We start from the raw sequence: 22185 nt of genomic DNA on the forward strand, positions 1-22185 counted from the left end.
ATAGATTGTGTGGTGTGCTAATGTTTTGTCGCGCCGTTCTTCTTTTTAATGTCTCGATCGAAATGTCATTTACATACAAACCGTATAAAGACCGGTGAACAAAACGAGTCGCGCGGGGTAGACGGACGTCCAACAACCACCACCACCACCGAGAGGACGAGAAGAGCACGCAATGCAAACGCACGTGATCGACGAACCCTATAAACCTCTCGGTCCCGAAAAAACCACCGGGCACCATTAAGCAGCGGTCCAAACAAGGAGCGCGACGCCGACCACTGTCAAAAATATTTATTTTAACGTGAAATACGGAACGAGGTTCAATTTGTTCGTCGTTATTTAGTGCGAGCGGACACGCGAACCCCGATTCAACATGGCGACCGGGTCGTGTTCTCTGAGAGGAAGGCGCGCAACGCGAGGAACGGCGACAAACGAACCAAAAAAAAAAAAACGGGAAAAAACTCAAACGCACGGTACTCGGGCTCTATGGCGCTCTGTATTTAATGATTCTTGTTTTGTAGGGTCGGTTATTTCGGCCTTTAACCACTAATATATTGCCGGTGGACTAGTTTAATGCAAAATAATTACTGTAATGTGCATCTAAGTGCATCTAATGCATATACGTCACTATTTATATTTCGGGAATAGGAAAAAACAAATAGTTAAAGTACTCGCCATGATGATCGATACACTTTTGCATCGCTTAAACCAATTTTCAAAACATTTATTTCATTCCGAATGAGGTACCTTCAAAACATTATTTTTGAACGGTTCAATAGCTTCTTCGGGCGATGAAAATCGTTGACCACGTAGTTTATTCTTCATGGATGGGAACAAAAAGAAGTCATTGGGTGCCATATCAGGGCTGTACGGCGGATGACCCATCAATTCGATGTTTTGAGTGCTCAAATAGTCTCTTGTTTGAGAGCTCGCGTTGTCATGATGAAGAACAATCCGGCGTCTCTTGTTTGTTTTCCTTATTTCACCGAAGACTTCTGGCAAACAAATGGTTGTGTATCAATCAGAATTTACTGTTCTACGATCCTCTAGAGGCACTGTTGCAATATGACTAGTTTTCCCGAAGAAACAGGCCACCATTTTCTTTGAAGCGCTTCGTGCGCGAACAACTTTTGTTGGATTTGGTTCATCTTGGAACACCCATACAGTCGACTGCTGCTTACTTTAGGGCTCATACGAATATATCCATGATTCGTCACCTGTCACGATTTTATAAACGTCTTTCGAAGCATTGCAATTGAATTTCTTTCTTTACACCAATCGACACGAGCCTTTTTTTGAGCGATTGTCAAATTGTGTGGGATTCAACGCGAACATAACTTTCGCACAGCTAAGTGTTCATGTAAAATCGCATATATACTGGTGGAACTAATGGTTAGGGATGCCTCAATCTCACAATAGGTGACATGATGATTTTGCTTAATCATTTCGCCCATAGCGTCGATGTTTTCTGACACAACAGCCGATTTTGGACGACCTTCACGAAACTTGTCGGACAGCGAACTACGATCACGTTTGAATTCACTAAACCAGCGATACACGATGGATTTTGATGGGGCTTCATCGCCAAAAGTCAAATTAAGTTGCTTGATGTATTCTTGTTGTGATAATCCATGTCGAAAATCGTAAAAAATCAACGCACGAAAATGTTCACAATTCAGTTCCATTTTTTGCCGAGAGGAAAAGCCATATGACAAAATGTTGTAAGTACGTATATCGTCGAAAATGTCAAAATTTACGATGGAACCGTGAGATGGACTCACATGACAACAGTGTTGCCAATTCCGGATATATAAATAGTGACCCTCGTATTATCGAAAGACTTACAATTAATTATACAGTCATAATAGTTTGTAGGTTAGGGTTGTGTTTTTTTTTAATATTTGCATTGAACTCTTTTTTACACCATATATGAGGTAGTGTTCTAGGTGCACTTTTTATGTATTGGTATTCCCTGGACGCATAATCCACTTAATTAGCAATTGTATATCCAAATAATGTATTTTACTTTTGTTACAGATCATATTTACCTTTTACATTTAATTCTTGTTTCCTTAGGTGCAATGTTTCCTTGTAAAGTCATTTTAATATCACTGTATTTCTGTGATATTAAAATGACTTTTTCTTGCGTTTGTTCTGTTTGTCTTATTTCTCTTCTTATACATTTTATCCAAAGGCTCACGTATATTCTGAACAATTACACATTGTTCCACACAGTTCTTGCTTATATATCTTTCTCGAAAATGTCTATTGTAATAATTCTTTGCCACATCCCATATCAACTCAATTTCTGTTTCCAGCGAGAAGAACGATATATCTGCAATAAATTATTGTTGAAATAATAAGTCTTCCTTGATTTTATCATATGATTCTAAAAATTGTATTCTTTTAAAAGCAATGCCTGGAAGTTCCATTAGACTTCTTCGTGGGTTATATTTACACCATTTAAATCCTATATTGCCCAACAGTGTATGAAGGGATGTTCCACAGCTACAGTGCATGCTGTATATGTGTATAGCTACAAAAAAACAACAGTTATCTATATCTCTATGTTTTATCCGACCTATGTGATTTCTCCTCCCTATCTGTATACAGTATAAACCTAGAAACATTAAAACATGAACATTTACATGCCTTTAAAATTATGTTCTAGTTCCTCTTGAAGAACATGTTTAATTTTGCAGCAGTAGCAGCGTTTGAAATCGTTGAAAGTGGGAATTCATCTTTGTTTTTAATGTCTGCTGCTATGGCATTAATCATCATTGATTATTGGTATAACCAACATTTAAAACACGTAAAAGTGGATCCGTTGGTTCAGAGCTGTTATATAATCGTTTGATTATATTCTTGGTCGATTTCCGTACGAAACCCTTGTTACGCGATGTGATACTTTTTCATCGATTTGAAGAGAGCTTTTCTGACTGAATATATCCTGCAGGTACTAAATCAACATCATATCGACGTCCAGTTTAATATTATATATATAACTTAAAATTTGGTCTTGAAAATCATTATGGATTGGATAGTTAAAACACTAAAAAGTTATGTTTTTTAAAGATATTTAGATTTTAGAGTATTTAATCTGTGGGACTACTTAATATAGAATGTAGACAAATATAGCATGTTGTCTCTTTTTCAGAAGTTTTGTTAAATAGGCTGAAATAAGACAAAAATACAATATTAGACTCTTGTTTTTCTGGTGATTTAACAACCTCAAGTGGTACTAGATCTCCCGTTAGAAAAGAATATAAGTTATCTAACATGTTCATCTTCTTTACAATTTTCTCCGGGAGAATGATGTGAAAAAATTGAAGTGGTGATGTGCCCTTTTAAAGATTTCTCGAACATACTAGGTGAAGGATGCTGTTTTTGCCTCCATGAGCTCTAATAGATCCAACAAAATTCTTTTACCAATCTTGGTTAAGATTTGTTAAACCAATGTAGTTATTTGTAAATTTAGACAACATAGATTTCTTCAAGGTAATAAATTCCCTAAAAGTAGCAATTAAATGTTTAATTGATGGAACCGTAACAAATATTTTCTTCAAGGCAATCAAATTTAAATATACTATAAAATTATTGAACACTGTTCTAAGAAGTTAAAGTATTACAAATATTTTAGGGATATTTTACAACTAAAAGTAGTATTTATTACTACTAATTATCCAGTTATATTAATTATTACCTTCTTGTAAGACTTCTTTATGTAGACAGCATACGAACAACTTAGTAGATTAATTGAATTTCATTACTAGTAACATCTTTATAAGTAGGTTTTGATTTTCTGTAAACAAACAATTTATAAACAGACATGTAGTAGATAGATAATTTTATATGTACCTGATAAAAACAATGTTGGATATGCATTTACTCTAATACCTGTTCGTGAAGGAAGGGTAATTCTACATTTTTCACTAAAATGTCCATGACAGACACTATGACGTTAATGTATTTGCATTGTGGTTTATCCAGGTAACTTACTACTATTTACTTGATCAACCCATTTTTGGAAAGGAGCGAGATCATTCTTTGGGAAACGATGTCTAATTTCCGTAGTAGATTTTTACCCCGGTACACTACATCTTTTACTACACTGACGCATTGTCATCAATTTTTATGTTATTACTCCATAATAATTAATGTAAAACAGAAAATATGCACAACGTAAAACGAAAATTTCTTGATCTAAACAAAAACCAAAACCAACAAACAACAAACTTAAAAATGGACGCCCATAGAAAATGCTGACTTTTTGACAATTTGATCGACCAATCACGTTTCATGTTAGTGGCGGCACCAGGAATTTAAACTAGCCAATCACAATTTGCGATCGCAGCGCTACAGTTGATTGAACTAAACAAAACATTTCCCCAAGGTTGCCTATACCGTGAAATTTCTATTTTTTCTATGGTCATAAACCGTCATACGAAAAGTCAAGGAAGGAATATTTGTTGAAACTGTTATTTAAAATATCATAATTCAAAAGTTTTGATGGTTGACGCAAAGTTTACAAAATGTTTAACGTCTGATGAAGAAACAGCGTTTCCAAGTGTTGTTCACAACATTCTCGGTGACCACAAATGACCAGATTACAAGCACGTAATCGACAATTTGTTGCAATATGAGAGCTCGAATGTCTTTCAAAGTACATTTTTTGTGTCTCCATTTTGACTTTTTTCCACAAAACTTGGGGGACATGAGCGACGAGCAAAGACAGCGGCTGCTAGGGGTGTCGACCACTAAGAAAAATATCGATATATCGTTTTTGATATTTCAAAAAATATATCGATATATTGGAGAAAAAAATATCGATAATTTTTTGCAATATAAAAAAAATTAATAATTTAATTTGTAATAAACCCTTTAATTAAGTATCAATTTTAAAGGATTTTGGAACGAAGGCATGACGAGCGATTACTGTTGGACCCTAATGAATGAAACAGATCTCAAGCAGTATAAAAGATTCAGTGCAACCTCTCTTTGTTTTTAATTTATACTTTTTAATTCAATAAACGGCTGTTAATTTATTGAATATTTCAAAAACCGGAAGTAATTTTAAAAAACGTTAATTATAAACAACTTCTGGTTGCTCAGGGCTAAAACCGTGTCATCTTAACTAATCTGGTGGGTCCATAAATATTTAAGTTATATCTGATAACTCGAGGGGCAAAAATAATGCGTATTAATAAAAAAATATATTGGAATAAACGGAAATATTAATTGTTATCAGTATTATATGTGGAATAAATAATATAATATAATCACCTAATAAGATATCATTCACTTTGAAATAATTAAATCAACAATTGATTAATATTTAATTTTAATTTTTAATTTTATTAATTTTTTAGATTCAGTTAGTTTTATTGTGAAAAATTATATTCATTATCCTTCTGGATTGGACTCGCGTTGTCTAAAATTAGTCAAAGTTTCGTAATCGTTTTTTTTTGCGTTTATAAACGCACGGAGTGGTTAACGTTTGCAATCGTTATAGACGATTGCCAATCATTGTTTTTTTTTGTTTACAAACACTGCAGATGTTGGTTTTGGCGTTTTGGAAAGATATTCTCAATGATTTCTTTCAAAATAGCATTGTAGAAAGTGGCTAGGCCCTTGACTTTGTCGTATTAGATACTGTGCTAGGGCTGATCCATATTCATCTATGGTGAATAAATATCGATGTTTAGCTGGAAGACATCGATGTTTTGACATAGTAAAAGTTGTAGTAAAGTTATACCACTTACCAGATTACTATAAACTATAAAAGTGACAGGCTCCCAACGAGAACCGTCAATCGGAGAGAACTTCTCAAAAAACTTCTTGAACAGAACTTCTCTTTTCTTCAAAGTTCTATAGTTTGGTGCTTAATAAAGTACCTAATAAAGTTGATATTCTAGAATAATATTTCTATTTTCAATTATTATATTAAGCCTCATGCTGCACGGTTTCTCAAAAACTTTTCAGATTTTAGGAAATCAATTTATAGATAGGTAAAAGGATCTGATTCCTTTCAAGGGTGATACACTGATTATAGCGACCCTCCAACTTTTCGATGCCATTTTTGTAGTACGATTTGTCCTTTGCTTCAAAATAGGCCTCAGTGTCGCCAGTCATCTCTTCATTCGACGAGAATTTCTTCGCAGCGAGCATTCTATTTAGATCTGAGAACAGGAAATAGTCGATGGGGGCCAAATCTGGAGAATAGGGTAGATGAGGAGCAATTCGAAGCTCACTTTATGAATTTTTGACACGGTGCATTGTCTTGGTGAAGCAGCAATGAAACACTTTATTTTTCTTCAAATGCGGCCGTTTTTCGATGATTTCGTCCTTCAAACTGTCCAATAACGCTATGTAATAGTCGTCCTTGATGGTCCTTCCTTTTTCAAGGTAGTCATTGAATATTATTCATCCTTTGTCACATATCGACGCAAAAACCATCGCAGAATCATCAACTCGTCGTTGTTTTTGGTCAAAAGTGAGCTGGTGCGGCACCCACTTTGCACAGAGCTTTCTCATACCCAAATATTCTTGAAAGATATGACGTACACGTTCAGTTGATATCTTTAGAGTGTCTACTATTTCATTCAGTTTCAATTTACGGTCATTCAAAAGCATTTTGTGGATTTTTAAAATCGTTTCGTCTGTAACAACCTCTTTTGGGCGTCCACTGCACTTACCGTCTTCGGTGCTCATTTCGCCACGTCTAAACATAGCATACCAATCCTAGATGGTTAATTTTCCTGGGGCAGTGTCCGAAAACTCGGCAACAAGCCAAGTTTTTGTTTCAACTCTGTTTTTTCCCTTCCAAAAGCAATATTTTATCAACACGTGAAATTCCTTTTTATCAATTTTTTGCACAATAACAAAAGTTGCTTCACTCAAAATGCTATAATTCACAAACTAATGAACCGACAGCTGTCAAATTTATACACTCATTTTTTAGGGTTAGTGCTAACTAAAAAACATATGGATTTAATTACAGTAGTGCGCGATTTTCTGGAATATTTCCCAAAAAAATATTATTTTTTGGGAAATATTCTTTTTGTCCCCATATGTCCTCGTCGTTTATTCTTATTCTTTCGAATACAAACGGACGTACACCGCGAAGCCCCGAGACTCGCACGACGCCTTAACCCCGCACGCGTCCCTTATCCATTATTCATAGCTTTTCGCAAACTAACGCTTAATAACCGTTTAATGACAATGATCTATCACCGTCGGTTTAACGGCTCGGGGTTTGTTAACCTACCCCTCCCCCCTCCACACAGTCTCCTCCCTTCGCCCCCCGGGCTCGGTTAATCCTTCGACAAACAGACTCGTCCGCCGACGTAATTTAATTAAAATCGGATCGGAGGGGCGATTTTTAATTTGGCCCGCGGCTCGAAAACAAACCCACCTTCCCCTCCCGCCGATCGAAAGCGCCACAGATTACCGCGTCAATATGTTAGTGTTTTGTTTGAAGGGGGGTTGGTGGGTCGGTGTTGCATCGGCGTGTTAAATCAAGAAGCCGGGGCCCCGAGGGCGTTGGTAAATCTTCGGTCTCGGTTAGGAGATCGTGATGTTTACGATTCGCGCCTGTTTAATGTTCGATTTTCGGGTGATAGATTGGATCTGTTTTTTTATTATTAAATACTGGAACCATAGGGATTGGAAGAATTTTATGAATTTTTATCGAAGAAGGGTGTAAAATTGTTAACATTTATATTTAACGCAATACTAAGAATATGATTTTCGTAGTATGTTTTTATATGTTATAAAATCTCGTTTTTACTAACGAGGGTTTATCTGGACTGGGCCTACTGTTTAACGTGGGCTCCGAACCACGGTCCTTGGCATTGAGCCTACCGACTGGCCAGTGACCTACGAAACTTAGAGACCATCCCAGAAGGCATCCGGTCTTACCCAGCCTTGTTAGTGGCGTGACTGGGATGGTTATTCCTTGTCGGATTTTCCACTGTTACCTATGAAGACATTTACATTTACAATCACAATCACAAACAAAGTACATCCATGCTTCGGTAGGGTTCGAATCCGCGACTATCGTTACAGTATGACGACTATCCTGTCACTTTGACCACTGAGCCAACCAAGCCGGATCTTTCGTAGTATTTGAAAAGCAGCAAAAGTAATAATGATTCTTAAACCAGGAAAAACATTAGAAGATGTCACCTCATATCGCCCTATAAGTTAAGTACCGATAATCTCGAAAGTTTTTTAGAAATTATACATAAAAAGGGTTTATAATAGTTAAGAAAAAAGAAAGATTATTCCAGAGCATCAATTTGAGTTTCGTAATAGACTTCGTATAAGTTTCGTATAGAACAAGTGCATAGAGTGGTAAATATAATAACAGCTCAATTGAAAAGTATCCGGCTTGACACATAGATGGCGCTATCAGAATTAAAACCATATGTTTTTTAGTTAGCCCGAACCCTAACAAAAATGCGTGTGTAAATTTGACAGCTGTCGGATCGTTAGTTTGTGAATTATAGCACTTTGAGTGAAACAACTGTTATTGTGAAAAAAATGGATAAAAAGGAATTTCGCGTGTTGACAAAATATTGCTTTTTGAAGGCAAAAAATACAGTTGAAGCAAAAAATTGGCTTGGTGCCGAGTTTCCGGACACTGTCCCAGGAAAATCAACTATCAAGGATTGGTATGTTAAGTTTAGACGTGGTTAAATGAGCGCCGAAGACGGTGAACGCAGTGGACGCGCCCAAAAGAGGTTTTTACCGACGAAAACATAAAAAAAATCCACAAAATTATTTTGAATGGCCGTAAATTGAAATCGAATGAAATAGCAGACACTCTAAAGATAACAACTGAACGTGTACATCATATCATTCACGAGTATTTGGTTACTTGGATGGTCAATAATAAACCAGAGTTTTTGCGTCAATATGTGACAATGGATGAAACATGGCTGCATCATTTCACTCCGAAGTCCAATCGACAGTCATCCGAGTGGGCTGCACACGAAGCTTGAAAGCGTGGGAAAACCCAACAGTCGGCTGGCAAGGTTATGGCATTTGTATTTTGGGATGCGCATGAAATAATTTTCGTTGGCCACCTTGAAAAAGGAAAGACCATCAACAGCGACTATTACATGGCATTATTGGACCGTTTGAAGGACGAAATCGCCGAAAGACGGCCGCATTTGAAGAAAAAGAAAGTGCTGTTTTACCAAGACAATGCCCCATGTCACAAGTCAGTGAAAACGGTGGGAAAAATCCATGAATTGGGCTTCGAATTGTTTCCTTATCCACCGTATTATCCAGATCTGGCCACTAGCGACTATTTCCTGGTATCAGATCTCAAAAAATGCTCGCTGGGAAGACATTTTCGTCGAATGAAGAGGTGATCGCCGATACTGAGGCCTATTTTGAAGCAAAGGACAAATCTTACTACAAAATGGTATCGAAAAGTTGGAGGGTCGCTATAATCAATGTATCACTCTTGAAAGAATTTATGTTGAATAAAAAAAAAACTAATTTTGTCAAATAAGTGTGTTTCACTATGGTAGACCGGGGACTTCAATTGACCTATTATATATGGATTTAAATACCAAAAGATATTGTTGAGCTGCATTCCTAAATGTATATCAGGTTTTTAATAAAGTATGGCACTCATGATTGCAGGTTAAATTAAAGAAACTCCTCCCTAATCCACATTTTCACTTACTAAAATATTACCTCACAGATAGAGATTTCACTATAAACATGATGATGAACACATTGAATTACATATAACATATTCAATGTACTGGGTCCGATACTATATCGCCTATATATAGCTGGTCTATCGACCATATAAATCTCTACTGTGGCAACATATGACGATACAACCATCTTAGAATCTTACGCATCTCTCTAACAATAGCATCAAAGAACCCCAAATACACCTTGATAAAATAGAACTGTGGATGAAGACAAGGAAATGAAACAAAACCGTTGTAACAGTCACTCTGGGTAGGGCATGCCCACCAGCGAATATCAATAATTGTCAACTTCCCCAAGCTGATGATAGGTACTACTGCTAGCAAGTATAATATAGCCCTCATAAAATGGTTCCAAAACAAACTGTTGCGTGACATTGTCGATGTTCCCTAATATGTATCTAAAGAAGTGATACATCGCGATATACCTCTAGAACCTATAACGAATGTAATTCAAAATGTTTGTGTTCACATCAATGTGTTCGCTAAACAGCTAAATGTGCAATGTGATAGTGAAGTGGACATATATGGTGTGTGTGGACTGGGTATAGGACATATGTAGATTTTAGAATAGTGCTAATTAAGATAATATTTTACACAGAATATCACTTAATAAAGTGATTTTCCACGTCCTCTATATAATATAATGAAGGGTGGAATTGAAAGAATGTGAATTTAGTGTGTTTATGAATGAATTACCAGGTGTACCGGTAATTCCTTTCCGGATTTTTCGCTAAAGAAAATACGTTATTTACAATGGATAGTTAAAATGTATTTATACAAAGTCAAAGACAAAGACTCTTTAAATTCTCCATTTTTTATGGATGTACCTCATCAAGAAACTATTCGGGAAGAAATTAAACAATTAATAATGAAGGAAACTAATCGTAAAAATGCATACGGTAGATCTTGATGATCTAATAACTACGAGAAAAGGGCATAAAGTTAATAACCATTATATTTAACGCTATGTTTAGAATGAATAATTAATTTCTTCATGCGGGAAATTAAATAGCTTGCATTTTCTATCAAATGATAGTTAACTTTACTAAAAATTCTATGACTTCAAAAATTGGTCTTAAATGTTTGCATTTGTTATATGTGTAGCAGTATTATTAACAAAAACAATTATTGTCATAAATTTACAGTGTAGTTATTTTTGTGATATATTGATAATTAGATTACATTTCTTATTTGTTTTTTTAATCAGTAACAATTACCGTAATTGTAAATTTATCTTGCTTGAAGCAACTTAACTTCTGCTTGATATATAAATATAGCTAGTATTGGTTTTGTAATAAGTTCTTTAGCTGTACAAGACAAATATATAATTTTTACAATTATTTTTTGTGCAGATATTTTGGAGAGTTAAATCTGTCGAATTTAGTCTGAGTTCTGTGAGAACGCCATAATTCTTGATGATGTTTCTACTCGCGAAATTGTACATCCAAAATGCTATACTAACCATCTGTGTTAGTTGTTTTACTAGTTCGGAGGTAACCCACAAACAAAATCCTTTTTGCATTTCAAAATTCTGATACTAACACATGCTTGTTCGCGTATTGCTTATTGCAGATTCTTCATGACAAACCCAAGTCTTATCCAATATAATCGAACCACCCAAAAAATCGTTTTCGAATCTATTTTTGTACTATTATGCGGCTACTATTAAACATAACTATTTTAGAAACTCAAAACTCTAACCAAAATAGGGAACACTCTCTACTGAGATATCTAGCTCTTCTACCTCCTCCGTTCTAATAGCCCAATCTTAATTATTGACTAATATATAACTATAAAATTATCAATTTCTGAATTCTGAATGAAGATTTTAAAGGTCGATTATAGAAAAACTCAAAGGTCATGTTTGTTTTTTATTTATCTCATTTGTTTACATTTTATCACTAAATCTTTTTAGGAACTTTATCTGGATACTTTGGATTACATCTATTAGAAAAGATAATATTTCTGTAAACAAATACCTCTTGTACATTAAACTTCTTAGTACGTGTTCTGTTTTGTAGAAATACTAAAATAGTTTTGCGATCGAAATATCTATACGAGTAATCAAGTGGAACACGTTTAGCACAATCTCGAAATATAAAATCTAATTTTTGCACGCAAAACATAGGTTAATTGAATAAACTACATATTAAATCTCAAGAAAATTGCTATATCTATATCTGAACGATTTTAGTATCTGCAAAACATTATAAAATTAATACTAAAACTCTTCCCTCAGTTATTTTAATCGAATGCTCATGTATTGAAATTGAATCATCAATTGAAAAGTCCCCGGCCTGGTACATAGATGACGCTACTAGAATTAAATCCATATGCTTTTTACTTAGCCCTAACCCCCAAAAGATGCGTGTGCAAATCTGATAGCTGTCGGATCATTAGTTTGTGAATTATAGCAGTTGAAGCAAAAACTTGGCTTGATGCCGAGTTTCCGGACACTGCCTCAGGAAAATCAATCATCAAGGGTTGGTATGCTAAGTTTAGACGTGGTGAAATGAGCACCGAAGGCGGTGGACGCAGTGGACGGTTGTTACCGACGAAGCATTAAAAAAATCCACAAAATGATTTTGAATAACCGTAAATTGAAACTCATTGAAATAGCAGACACTTTAAAGATATCGACTGAACGTGTACATCGTATCATTCACGAATATTTGGGTATGAGAAGGTTCTGTGTAAAGTGGGTGCCGCGCGAGCTCACTTTTGATCAAAAACAACGACGAGTTGATGATTCGGAACAATGTTTGACGATCGCGTAATAAACCCGAGTTTTTGCGTCGATATGTGGCAATGGATGAAACATGGCTCCATCATTTCATTCCGAAGTCTAATCGACAGTCATCCGAGTGGACTGCACACTATGAACCCACTCCAAAGCGTGCGAAAACACAACAGTCAGCTGGCAATTGGCAATTGGCTTGGCGCATTTGAAGAAAAAGAGTGCTGCTTCACCAAGACAATGCACCGTGTCACAAATCACTGAAAACGATGGCAAAAATCCATGAATTGGGCTTCGTATTGCTTCCTCATCCACCGTATTCTCCAGATTTGGCCCCCAGCGACTATTTCCTGTTCTCAGATCTCTAAAGAATGCTCGCTGGGAAGAGATTTTCGTCGAATAAAGAGGTGATCGCCGAAACTAGGGCCTATTTTGAAGAAAAAGTTGGGGGGTCGCTATAGGGTCGCAAACAACTATGGTAGGCCGGGGACTTTTCAATTGACCTGTTACACACATATCTATGCACATAAATCTTTTACACCCTACAATATTGTTTTATACAGTTATCCTATATCAGTTATATACGCAGCTTTAGTTGTTTCCACTCTCATCACCCTGTCTTGGTAATTGTCATCACTGAATCATACTCCCACATTCAGAAAATTATAAAAATTATTAATTTAATTCAATCACTATCACTTTCTGAGCCTCGATTCAAGTCAACAACTACACTGTTAATTTCCTTTCTAAACCTAGTTCACAATTCCACCATTTATCAGTTTCAAGTCAACCGAAGGGTGTTATTATAGACAATTCTTTCTACGTATCCTAAGAACTCCTGCTGTATATATCTCTCTTAAAAATTCTATCTGATTGATAGGCAGTGATAAGGAGGAAGACATAATACTCTGTGACCATAACGTTCAGTAAACTGATTTACCATGTATCTTATCTCAGGCTTTTTTTCTTTCTAAAAAAGTAAATTACATAAAATACAATTAAACATTTAATTTATATTTACCAAATAACAATTTGAAATACTTTACTCTTCAACATGGTATTTGCAAAACTTAATTTATAATTAAAGCTTTTGTCTATCCGCTTGTTGGGATCTTTTCCACCAGTGTGCTATGGTGCTATGGTGCACTATCTATAACAATAACTAGTGGTTCCTTCTAATTCTTCTTACCAGGAGTGACCTTGACAGTGAGAGTGATATTTTGAAATATCTATGTCTGTATACAAATAGAAATAAAAATTTTTCCTTAATTTTATCATATGCTTCATGGGTTATCTGTACACTATTTAAATCCTATATTTCCTAACAATGTATGAAGGGATGACTTAAATTCCTCAAAGAGCTGCATATCCCTAAATTTACGTATTGTCTGATATTAAAACGAATTTATAATTTACAATAGCCCATACATTATACATGTTGAAGACGTGAGTTCATTGCTCTTTTGGATAGACTATAGATAATAGTTGTAGATGTAGTTAATAACTAGTGGTAGTATGTGTGTTCCATGTATTTTTTTTCGAAAAACTATTGCTACAGTATTGGAAATATACATGAAAAATAAATTCGTAGAAAAATATACAATGTATTTTTAGACAATTACAATTGGAATTGAATAGTTACATTTAACGTCAAAGGGATATGGATTGGAACTATCGATTACTGAATAATCAAAAATGCATATTTTGAATTGGAACTGATATTGAATGTTTAAAAGGAGACGTCCAGATATTGATTTTCGAATATCTAATGAGGTATCCAGTTCTTCTACTAAATCTTCCTCGTCTAATACTTCGTCATAATATCCTCTTAATAGCTGGCTAATAACAACAGATAACCAGCAATATGTCAGCAACAAAAAACAATTCAAAGGTAAATTTTATTTTTTAACTATTTATCTTACTTAATTGCATTTTTTATATCTTTTTAGATATGTTATCCGGATGCATTGTATTACAAGTATATTCTTAATTATCGTTTCTTATCCGTAAACAAATATTCGTTTTATATAAAAAATTTGCGAAATTAGATTGCTATAAAACTAATATGTTTGAATCCAGTTTTCAGTGTATTGTCATTATAGAAGAAAAATACTTCATGGAACCCCTACGTTATCTAAAATATGCGAAACAATCATAGCTGACGATGCCCAATCTAATGCACCAATAGTTAAAGATGTCTGTATAAACCTCAAACTTATTGGTACGTCGGCTTGTTGATGTGATTGTAATTGTAAATGTCTTTTAGGCAACAGTGGAAAATCCGACAAGGAATAACCATCCCAGTTACTGGGTAGTTACTGGTAGTTAATGGGCATAATTCCGAGTACCGTGGTTCGGAGCCCACATTAAACAATAAAAAGGAGCCTCTAAAATATAATAAAAAACGTATTTGTACTTATACGTATTTGTACTTATTACTACTTATTATATCGATTATGTATGAACATTAAACAAAATATCTAATATGTTTTTTCTTATGTATCAACGACACTATTTAAAAATGAAACATATAAGTAAATATTAATTTTCAATAAAAAGTTCATATATATTACAATGAATTGATGTCACAAAACTTAACGTACACAGCCATCATTGTTTGTTTATAAGATAAGTCTTTATCATAGCTTATGGCATAAATTATACGCCTTTTTCTAATCTGTTTTTCGCGAGCAGATTCGCTTTATTAAAGCCTGAGTCCTACGTGATCAATCTGGATGCTTGACTGATGTATTACGCGCCAAATAATACTTATAAATATACTGGTGTTAGTCCAATTTATCAAATTTCAAGTGTACGCTTGGTATATTTACTAACACTGGTTGCTTCAGCGATCACATTTGGTTTTGTGTAGTTGCCGAGTGTTCATGTTAAAAGTAAGTAGCGTTAGTTTCATTGTTACAACTAAATATTTTGTTTTCTAATTAACTGACCTACATAATTAGTGAATATTTTAATATTACGTTATGTTATATAATTTCCTTTGTTTAATAAGTGGGTATTCTTTAATTTTGAGTTATTATAATATTTTCCATCATTGTCTATCAATCTGAAGAAGTGATTATCAGTAGACTTACTACTCTGGGTGCGGTAGAACTTTCCACTGGATTTACAACCATGTGTGCTTCATAATTTTTGTGACATGTGTCCGCGTGTCCTTCTGCAGGGTGATGATTCTGTTACTCGTTCTTACTAGTATTTTTTGAACAATACGTTGTTCAATTTGTTTGATTAACGTCGGTAGGCATCTTCAGTAATAGTTTTATTCGGATTTAACAGCTCGTAATACCCTTCAATTTGCTGCTCCCACCTTATGCACAGCAAAACTTTATCGCCATGCATATTCCTCTTCGGTGTCAATGTGGATGGCTCTACTGGACCAACCCATGACTTTTTTTTATATATCTTAAAGTCTCATTTTTACCAACGAAGATTTACCAGAACTTGACTGGACCTACTGTTTAATGTGGAACTCGAACCACGATCTTCGGTATTAAGGCTACCAACTGGTTAGTGATCAACTTAAAGACCATTCCAGAAGACATCCGGACTTACCCAATCTGCTTACTGGCGCGACTGCGATGGTTATTCCTTGTCGGATTTTCTTGTCGCCTATAAATAGATTTACAATTACAATCTCAAACATAAAGCACATCCATGCCCCAGAAGGATTCGAACTCTCCTACTGTTGCGACTATCGCAACCGTAGGAGGGCCGTCCTGTCGCCTTAACCACTGCGCCGTTTTATCGTCAGTCACAATACGTTACAGAAAACTTTTCTTTTTCAACACTGCAATTTGGGTGGTGGCCATTTTCTCTCCTTTTGGATCTTTCCGATAATAAATATTTAAACGTCTGGAAACAGTTGATTGATGCATTTAAATATCTAAAAGTTTTTTGAGAGTTTGATCTGGGGTTTTGTCCAATAACTTTTGCAGAGCACTTTTAAATTTTTGAAACCAATTCAATAATAATAACTTTCTAATAGTGTTGATCAGCTTCGGCAGCAGCGAGTTTCCGATAAGCTTTGAATAACTCAAAATTATCTGCATATTTCTCGATATATTGCTTTAGAAGTATTTTGTATATAAAAAGTAATTTTATATTTAGCCTTCGTGCCAAACTTTGTCGAAAGCTTGCTACGTCTAGGAAAGGCTTCAATTTCAACTGCGACAATAGCTTTTTCATTTGGGCAATTTTTTTCTAAGCATTTTTTAACGCATATTTAAGCATTTTTTTGGAATTTGAAAACAGTTATTCGGATCAGGGCTGGGCTCTATGATGGGTAAAAAAATTGGACTATTGTTTTCATAGACTTGTGACAAGGATACTTTCTTTTGAAAGTTGCAACAGTTGTTTCATCCAAACCACTGTAACTCTTACACTTCAGTTTATCATGAAATTTTGTCAAGAATTGTTTGAAGATTAGGATTATTAGGTGAAGCTTAAGAAGATTAGAATGTAGTGTTGGGGTCAGGTCTTGAATGGTGTGCTAAAAGTAATAAATTATGAGGAGAAACTTATAATATAATTTTAAAAACTGGAATATTTATCATGATTTATTATTCTATAGACTATACATCGATCGTATTCATCAAAATGTTATGCATAGCTATCAGTATCTCAGCAACCCGTTATAATGAAGTAAACGAATTATTTTTTAAAATGAAGCCAGCACAATCTCACTTAGTCGGTCAGCTAGTAGCTTGCTGTTGTCACAGCAATATTGTCCACAAACGTCCATAACCTAAGTCTTTTAGAGCTGATGGACCTTCGCTCAATAATTTGACTTTGTCATAGGAAATTAAAACCTCTAAATCATCGTAGCCATAAGTAACTTATAATTTTGGAATAATTCATTATTAAGAACATCATTTCAAGAAGCTTAAGTCCATTATTTATCTTAGATTTTTTAAAATTTATTTATCTCTTTAGGCATCTTATCTTGATACATTGTTTTACATTTGTTAGACAAGATAGTCTTTTACGGTATAAGTATAATACCATGAATTAGAATCCGTTTCTTATCCCTAAATAAATAGCATGTAATATATGATTGCGTAAATATATTTTTGTAAAACAATAGCATTTTAATCAATGACATATCTTTTATGCTAGACAGATTTATAGTACTTATAACAGTTTAGCCTATGTGATACATATCGTGGATTTTGTCTATTTTTATTATCTTGTCACTTGTTATTGAATTTATTCTTAAGACTATTTTGATCACAATTTTGTTTCAAGCATTTCTGCTATTTTGTGTACACATATTATGTGTTTGCATTAGTATTAACATTTTCAGTTCCCACTCTTAATTTATGAAGGAGGATTAGTATGTTATTATTTGAGGTTTAAGTCATTATTTACTTATAATGTACTATATTTAGGGTTGCAGGAATTATATCTCTCTTTAATTTGGCTGTGGTGAATGCATTGAACTAATTATAAGCGCATGCATTCTAAAATATTTTAATTTTAATTTAATTAAGATAATATTTTGTACAGAAGATAGCTTAATGAAGTGATTTTCTACATGCCATCTATATATAATATAGAAATAAGAAATACTTATTGCCAATATGGCATATTGTGGACTCACGAAGAGTAATAAAAAAAATTACTACACCACTGAACATCATAACAAACTATCATAATAGATCAAATAAAAGTATACATAATCTTCCATTACTTTTATGTTATAGACATAAATATAGAATAATAAATAAAGTAATGCTACTTATATATTAAAACAGAGAATATATGAATAATTAATATAATAATTAGAATAATTGATACAATGTTAAAAGAATAATATAATCATATAATCACAAATCTTATTACATTAATCGTGAATATATATCATTGATTTAAAATATTTACAAATTACTGTTAATAATTAATAATTTCTTCTATTTGTCCTTTGTGTTCTATCCATGCAAGTTATGTTATGTTTCATTTTAACTGCTGCATATTTTCGTTAGTTCATTTATTTATGTCCTTATTTTTCATTCATATTTTTCACCTAAGATATATGTTACAAAAGCAATACATACACTAGGCTGATTAGAAGAATATTTTTTTTACCTAAATTTTTAAATAAAATTGCATCGTTTCTTGTTTATTTATTCCGCTCTTTGATCTTACCCTTGCACATAGCTCATTTTTAATTTGCCTTCTATGGCTTTCGTTTATCTACTGATTTCTATTTTGTCGTTCCCACACGGGAACCAATAACTCACGATCAAATGAGGAATTAAAATTCTATGAAGCTATTTAACCGACTTCAAAAAAGGAGGAGGTTCTATGTTCTTTTTTTATTCGAAAGAGTTCACTTCCGATGTGGTCGCATTGGAATCAAGTCAGGATCTAATGGCGGAAAATTGAGTGAAAACCTCAAATTTCAAAGGCACGTAAAATGTTTTCACATATTTTTTATCTAGAATAATCAGATATTTGTGTATAATGTTATTGCTGAACTGATGTGACGAAAAATTAGAAATATTTCTGTATAAGTCAGTTTGCTTTTATATCACTAACCATATCATATGATTACACCGTATAAACATCGTAGGCAACTGTTTCTATGGTGTAATCATTAGAAAGTTAAGGTCACATGCGGAGGTCGCGAGTTTGATTCTCAACAGAGCAGCAACTTATTTTGTTCTAGTTTGATTGGAACTTTGTCAAATCACCTAGACTAGGTAGCGGAACCCAGGGACTGAAACGTTCCTTATTTTCAATCATTGTTTCTTTATTATTATTTTTCCTCATACAGGCTATAATTTTGGTCGTGCGCTCCGTTCACCGTCTTCGGTGCTCATTTCACCACGTCTAAACTTAGCATACCGATCCTTGATGGTTGATTTTCCTGTGGTAGTATCCGGAAACTCTGCACCAAGCCAAGTTTTTGCTTCAACTGTATTTTTTCCCTTCAAAAAGCAATATTTTATCAATACGCGAAATTCCTTTTTATCCATTTTTTTTTAAATAACAAAAATTGCTTCACTCAAAATGCTATAATTCACAAACTAATAATGCAGCTGTCAAATTTATACACGCATCTTTTGAGGGCTAACTAAAAACATATGCATTTAATTCTAGTAGCGCCATCTATGTGTTAGGTCGGGGACTTTTCAATTGACCTGTTGACAATTGACAACAAACATAATTTTAACCGATAAATGATATTCAACATGAGCTGTTGATAGAATGGATCTTCTCAACTGTGTCAAATGTCTTCAAATAGTGTCATTTTCATCGAAAGTCAAGTTTCTGATTCAGTTATAGTTAAAGTCTCTGCGGAAATGATTGATTCGTCATATTTTGATAAATTTTTATACCTTTGTTAAACAAGATTAATTCAATTAACTGTTGGTGTATTATTGTTCTTGATGTCATCGATTTGTTGTTTTGTCCATTTTTAATTTTAGCTAATGAATAATATAACTTCGCCTTTTGACCCTCATGGAATGTTTACTTAAATGGTTGATTTCGCCAAGGAAGTTTCTGTGACAATTGATAATTCCTCATTATACAAACGTATTTAAACCATTTTAATTTACGTTTTTGGTTCTGTTTTCTCAACGTTTATTATGATTGAATTAACAGGTCGATTGAAAGGTCCCCGGCCTACCATAGTAAAACACATTTTTTTGGCAAAATTAGTTTTTTTTATTCAACATAATACCCTTCAAGGGTGATACACTGATTGTAGCGACCCTCGGATTTTTCGATACCATTTTTGTAGTACGATTTGTCCTTTGTTTCAAAATGGGCCTCAGTTTCGGCGATCACTTCTTTATTCGACGAAAATTTCTTTCCAGCTAAAATATTAATGATACTTAAACCAGGAAAAATACCAGAAGATGTAACCTCCTACCGACCTATAAGTTTATTACCAATAATCTCGAAAGTTTTCGAGAAATTATACATAAAAAAACTAAACTATATAATAGAAAAAAGCAAAATTATTCCAGAACATCAGTTTGGCTTTCGCAATAAGCATGGGACTATAGAACAAGTGCATAGACTTGTAAACCAAATAAACGCTGACCTAAATGCCAAAAGATATTGTTCGGCTGCTTTCCTAGACATATCTCAGGCTTTTGACAAAGTATGGCATACGGGCTTGCAGGTTAAACTAAAGAAACTTCTCCCTCATCCGGACTATCAGCTACTAAAATCGTATCTCACTGACAGACATTTTATTGTAAATCAAGGCGATGAACATACCGAATTAAATCCCATATATTCAGGAGTTCCGCAAGGTAGTGTACTGGGTCTAGTACTGTATCTTCTGTATACGGCTGATCCGCCCACAACAAAAATAACTACTGTGGCAACATATGCAGACGATACAGCAATCTTAGCATCCCATGAAGATCCAGTCACAGCATCAATAAACCTACAAACCCACCTGGAGCAAATACAATTATGGTTGAAGACATGGCGCATTAAAGCCAATGAATCAAAATCCACGCATATAACGTTTACCCTGCGTAGAAGAACATGTCCACCAGTAAATATCAATCATCGTCAACTCCCCCAAGCAGAGCATGTTAAATATCTTGGTATGCATTTAGATCGACGCCTAACCTGGAAGAAGCACATACTCTCTAAACGGAAACAACTAGGACTAAAATTATATCAAATGTATTGGCTCATTGGGCGCAAATCCAAGTTATCATTAGATAACAAGGTATTGCTGTATGAGTCTATACTCAAGCCCATTTGGACATATGGAATTCAACTATGGGGTACCGCTAGCAAATCTAATATATCCATCATTCAACGGTTCCAAAATAAGGTGTTGCGTACCATTGTTGATGCTCCGTACTATATTTCAAATAAAGTGATACAACGCGATATTCCTCTAGAACCTATAACGAGTGTAATCCAACGTGTTTGTGTGAAGTACTTCGAAAGAGTGTCAGTGCATCCCAATGTACTCGCTAATCAGCTAAATATGCGACGTGATAGTGAAGTGCGTAGACTAAAGCGTTTAACACCACCTGATCTGATTACTGGACATATGTAGAGTTTAGAATAAGCATTAGAATAAGTCTAATTAATTAAGATAATATTTTATACAGAAGATTGCTTATTGAAGTGATTTTCTACATGCCATGTATATATAATATAAACAGAAGAAATACTTATTGCCAATAGGGCAGATTGTGGACTCACGAAGAGTAATAAAAAAAAAAAAAAAAAAAAAAAAATCCAATTAATGGATTTTTGCCATCGTTTTCACTGACTTGTGATACGGTGCATTGTCTTGGTGAAACAGCACTTTTTTTCTCAAATTTTCTTCAAATACGGCCGTTTTTCGGCGATTTCGTCTTTTAAACTGTCGGATAACGCTATATAATAGTCGCCGTTGATGATCCTTCCTTTTCCAAGCTAGCTAATGAAAATTATTCCATACGCATCCCAAAATACAGACGCCATAATCTTGCCAGTCGACTGTTGCGTTTTCCCACGTTTTGGAGCGTGTTCATCGTGTGCAGTCCACTCGGATGACTATCGATTGGTCTTCGGAGTGAAATGATGGAGCTATGTTTCATCCATTGTCACGTATCTACGCAAAAACTCGGGTTTATTACGCTTGATTATCTTCAAGCATTGCTCCGAATCATCAACTCGTCGTTGTTTGGATCACGCGGCACCCACTTTGCACGGAGCTTTCCTATA

The 22185-nt window shown here is 34.4% G+C and overlaps 1 protein-coding gene and 1 long non-coding RNA gene across 6 annotated transcripts in view; both read left to right on the top strand.

Moving 5' to 3' along the window:
- Positions 1-22185, top strand: part of LOC143202718 (acyl-CoA Delta-9 desaturase) — a 41932-nt gene that overhangs the window by 4852 nt on the left and 14895 nt on the right. Inside the window, exon 1 of one of the 5 annotated variants that reach the window (XM_076414447.1) lies at positions 15170-15365. The exons of the other annotated variants lie outside the window; for them this stretch is intronic. The gene's annotated coding sequence lies outside the window, so the exon portion shown is untranslated. Of the gene's footprint in view, positions 1-15169; positions 15366-22185 lie in introns of those variants that run through there. 5 annotated transcript variants of the gene reach the window in all.
- Positions 14199-14885, top strand: LOC143202733 (uncharacterized). The gene is made up of 3 exons (XR_013007221.1): positions 14199-14362; positions 14551-14667; positions 14738-14885. It is a non-coding gene; the product is annotated as an uncharacterized LOC143202733 (long non-coding RNA).

This window comes from Rhynchophorus ferrugineus, unplaced genomic scaffold, assembly GCF_030347505.1.
Source record: "Rhynchophorus ferrugineus isolate W39M unplaced genomic scaffold, kcgeb_rfMv2 rfM9, whole genome shotgun sequence".
Taxonomy (NCBI): Eukaryota; Metazoa; Arthropoda; class Insecta; order Coleoptera; family Curculionidae; genus Rhynchophorus; species Rhynchophorus ferrugineus.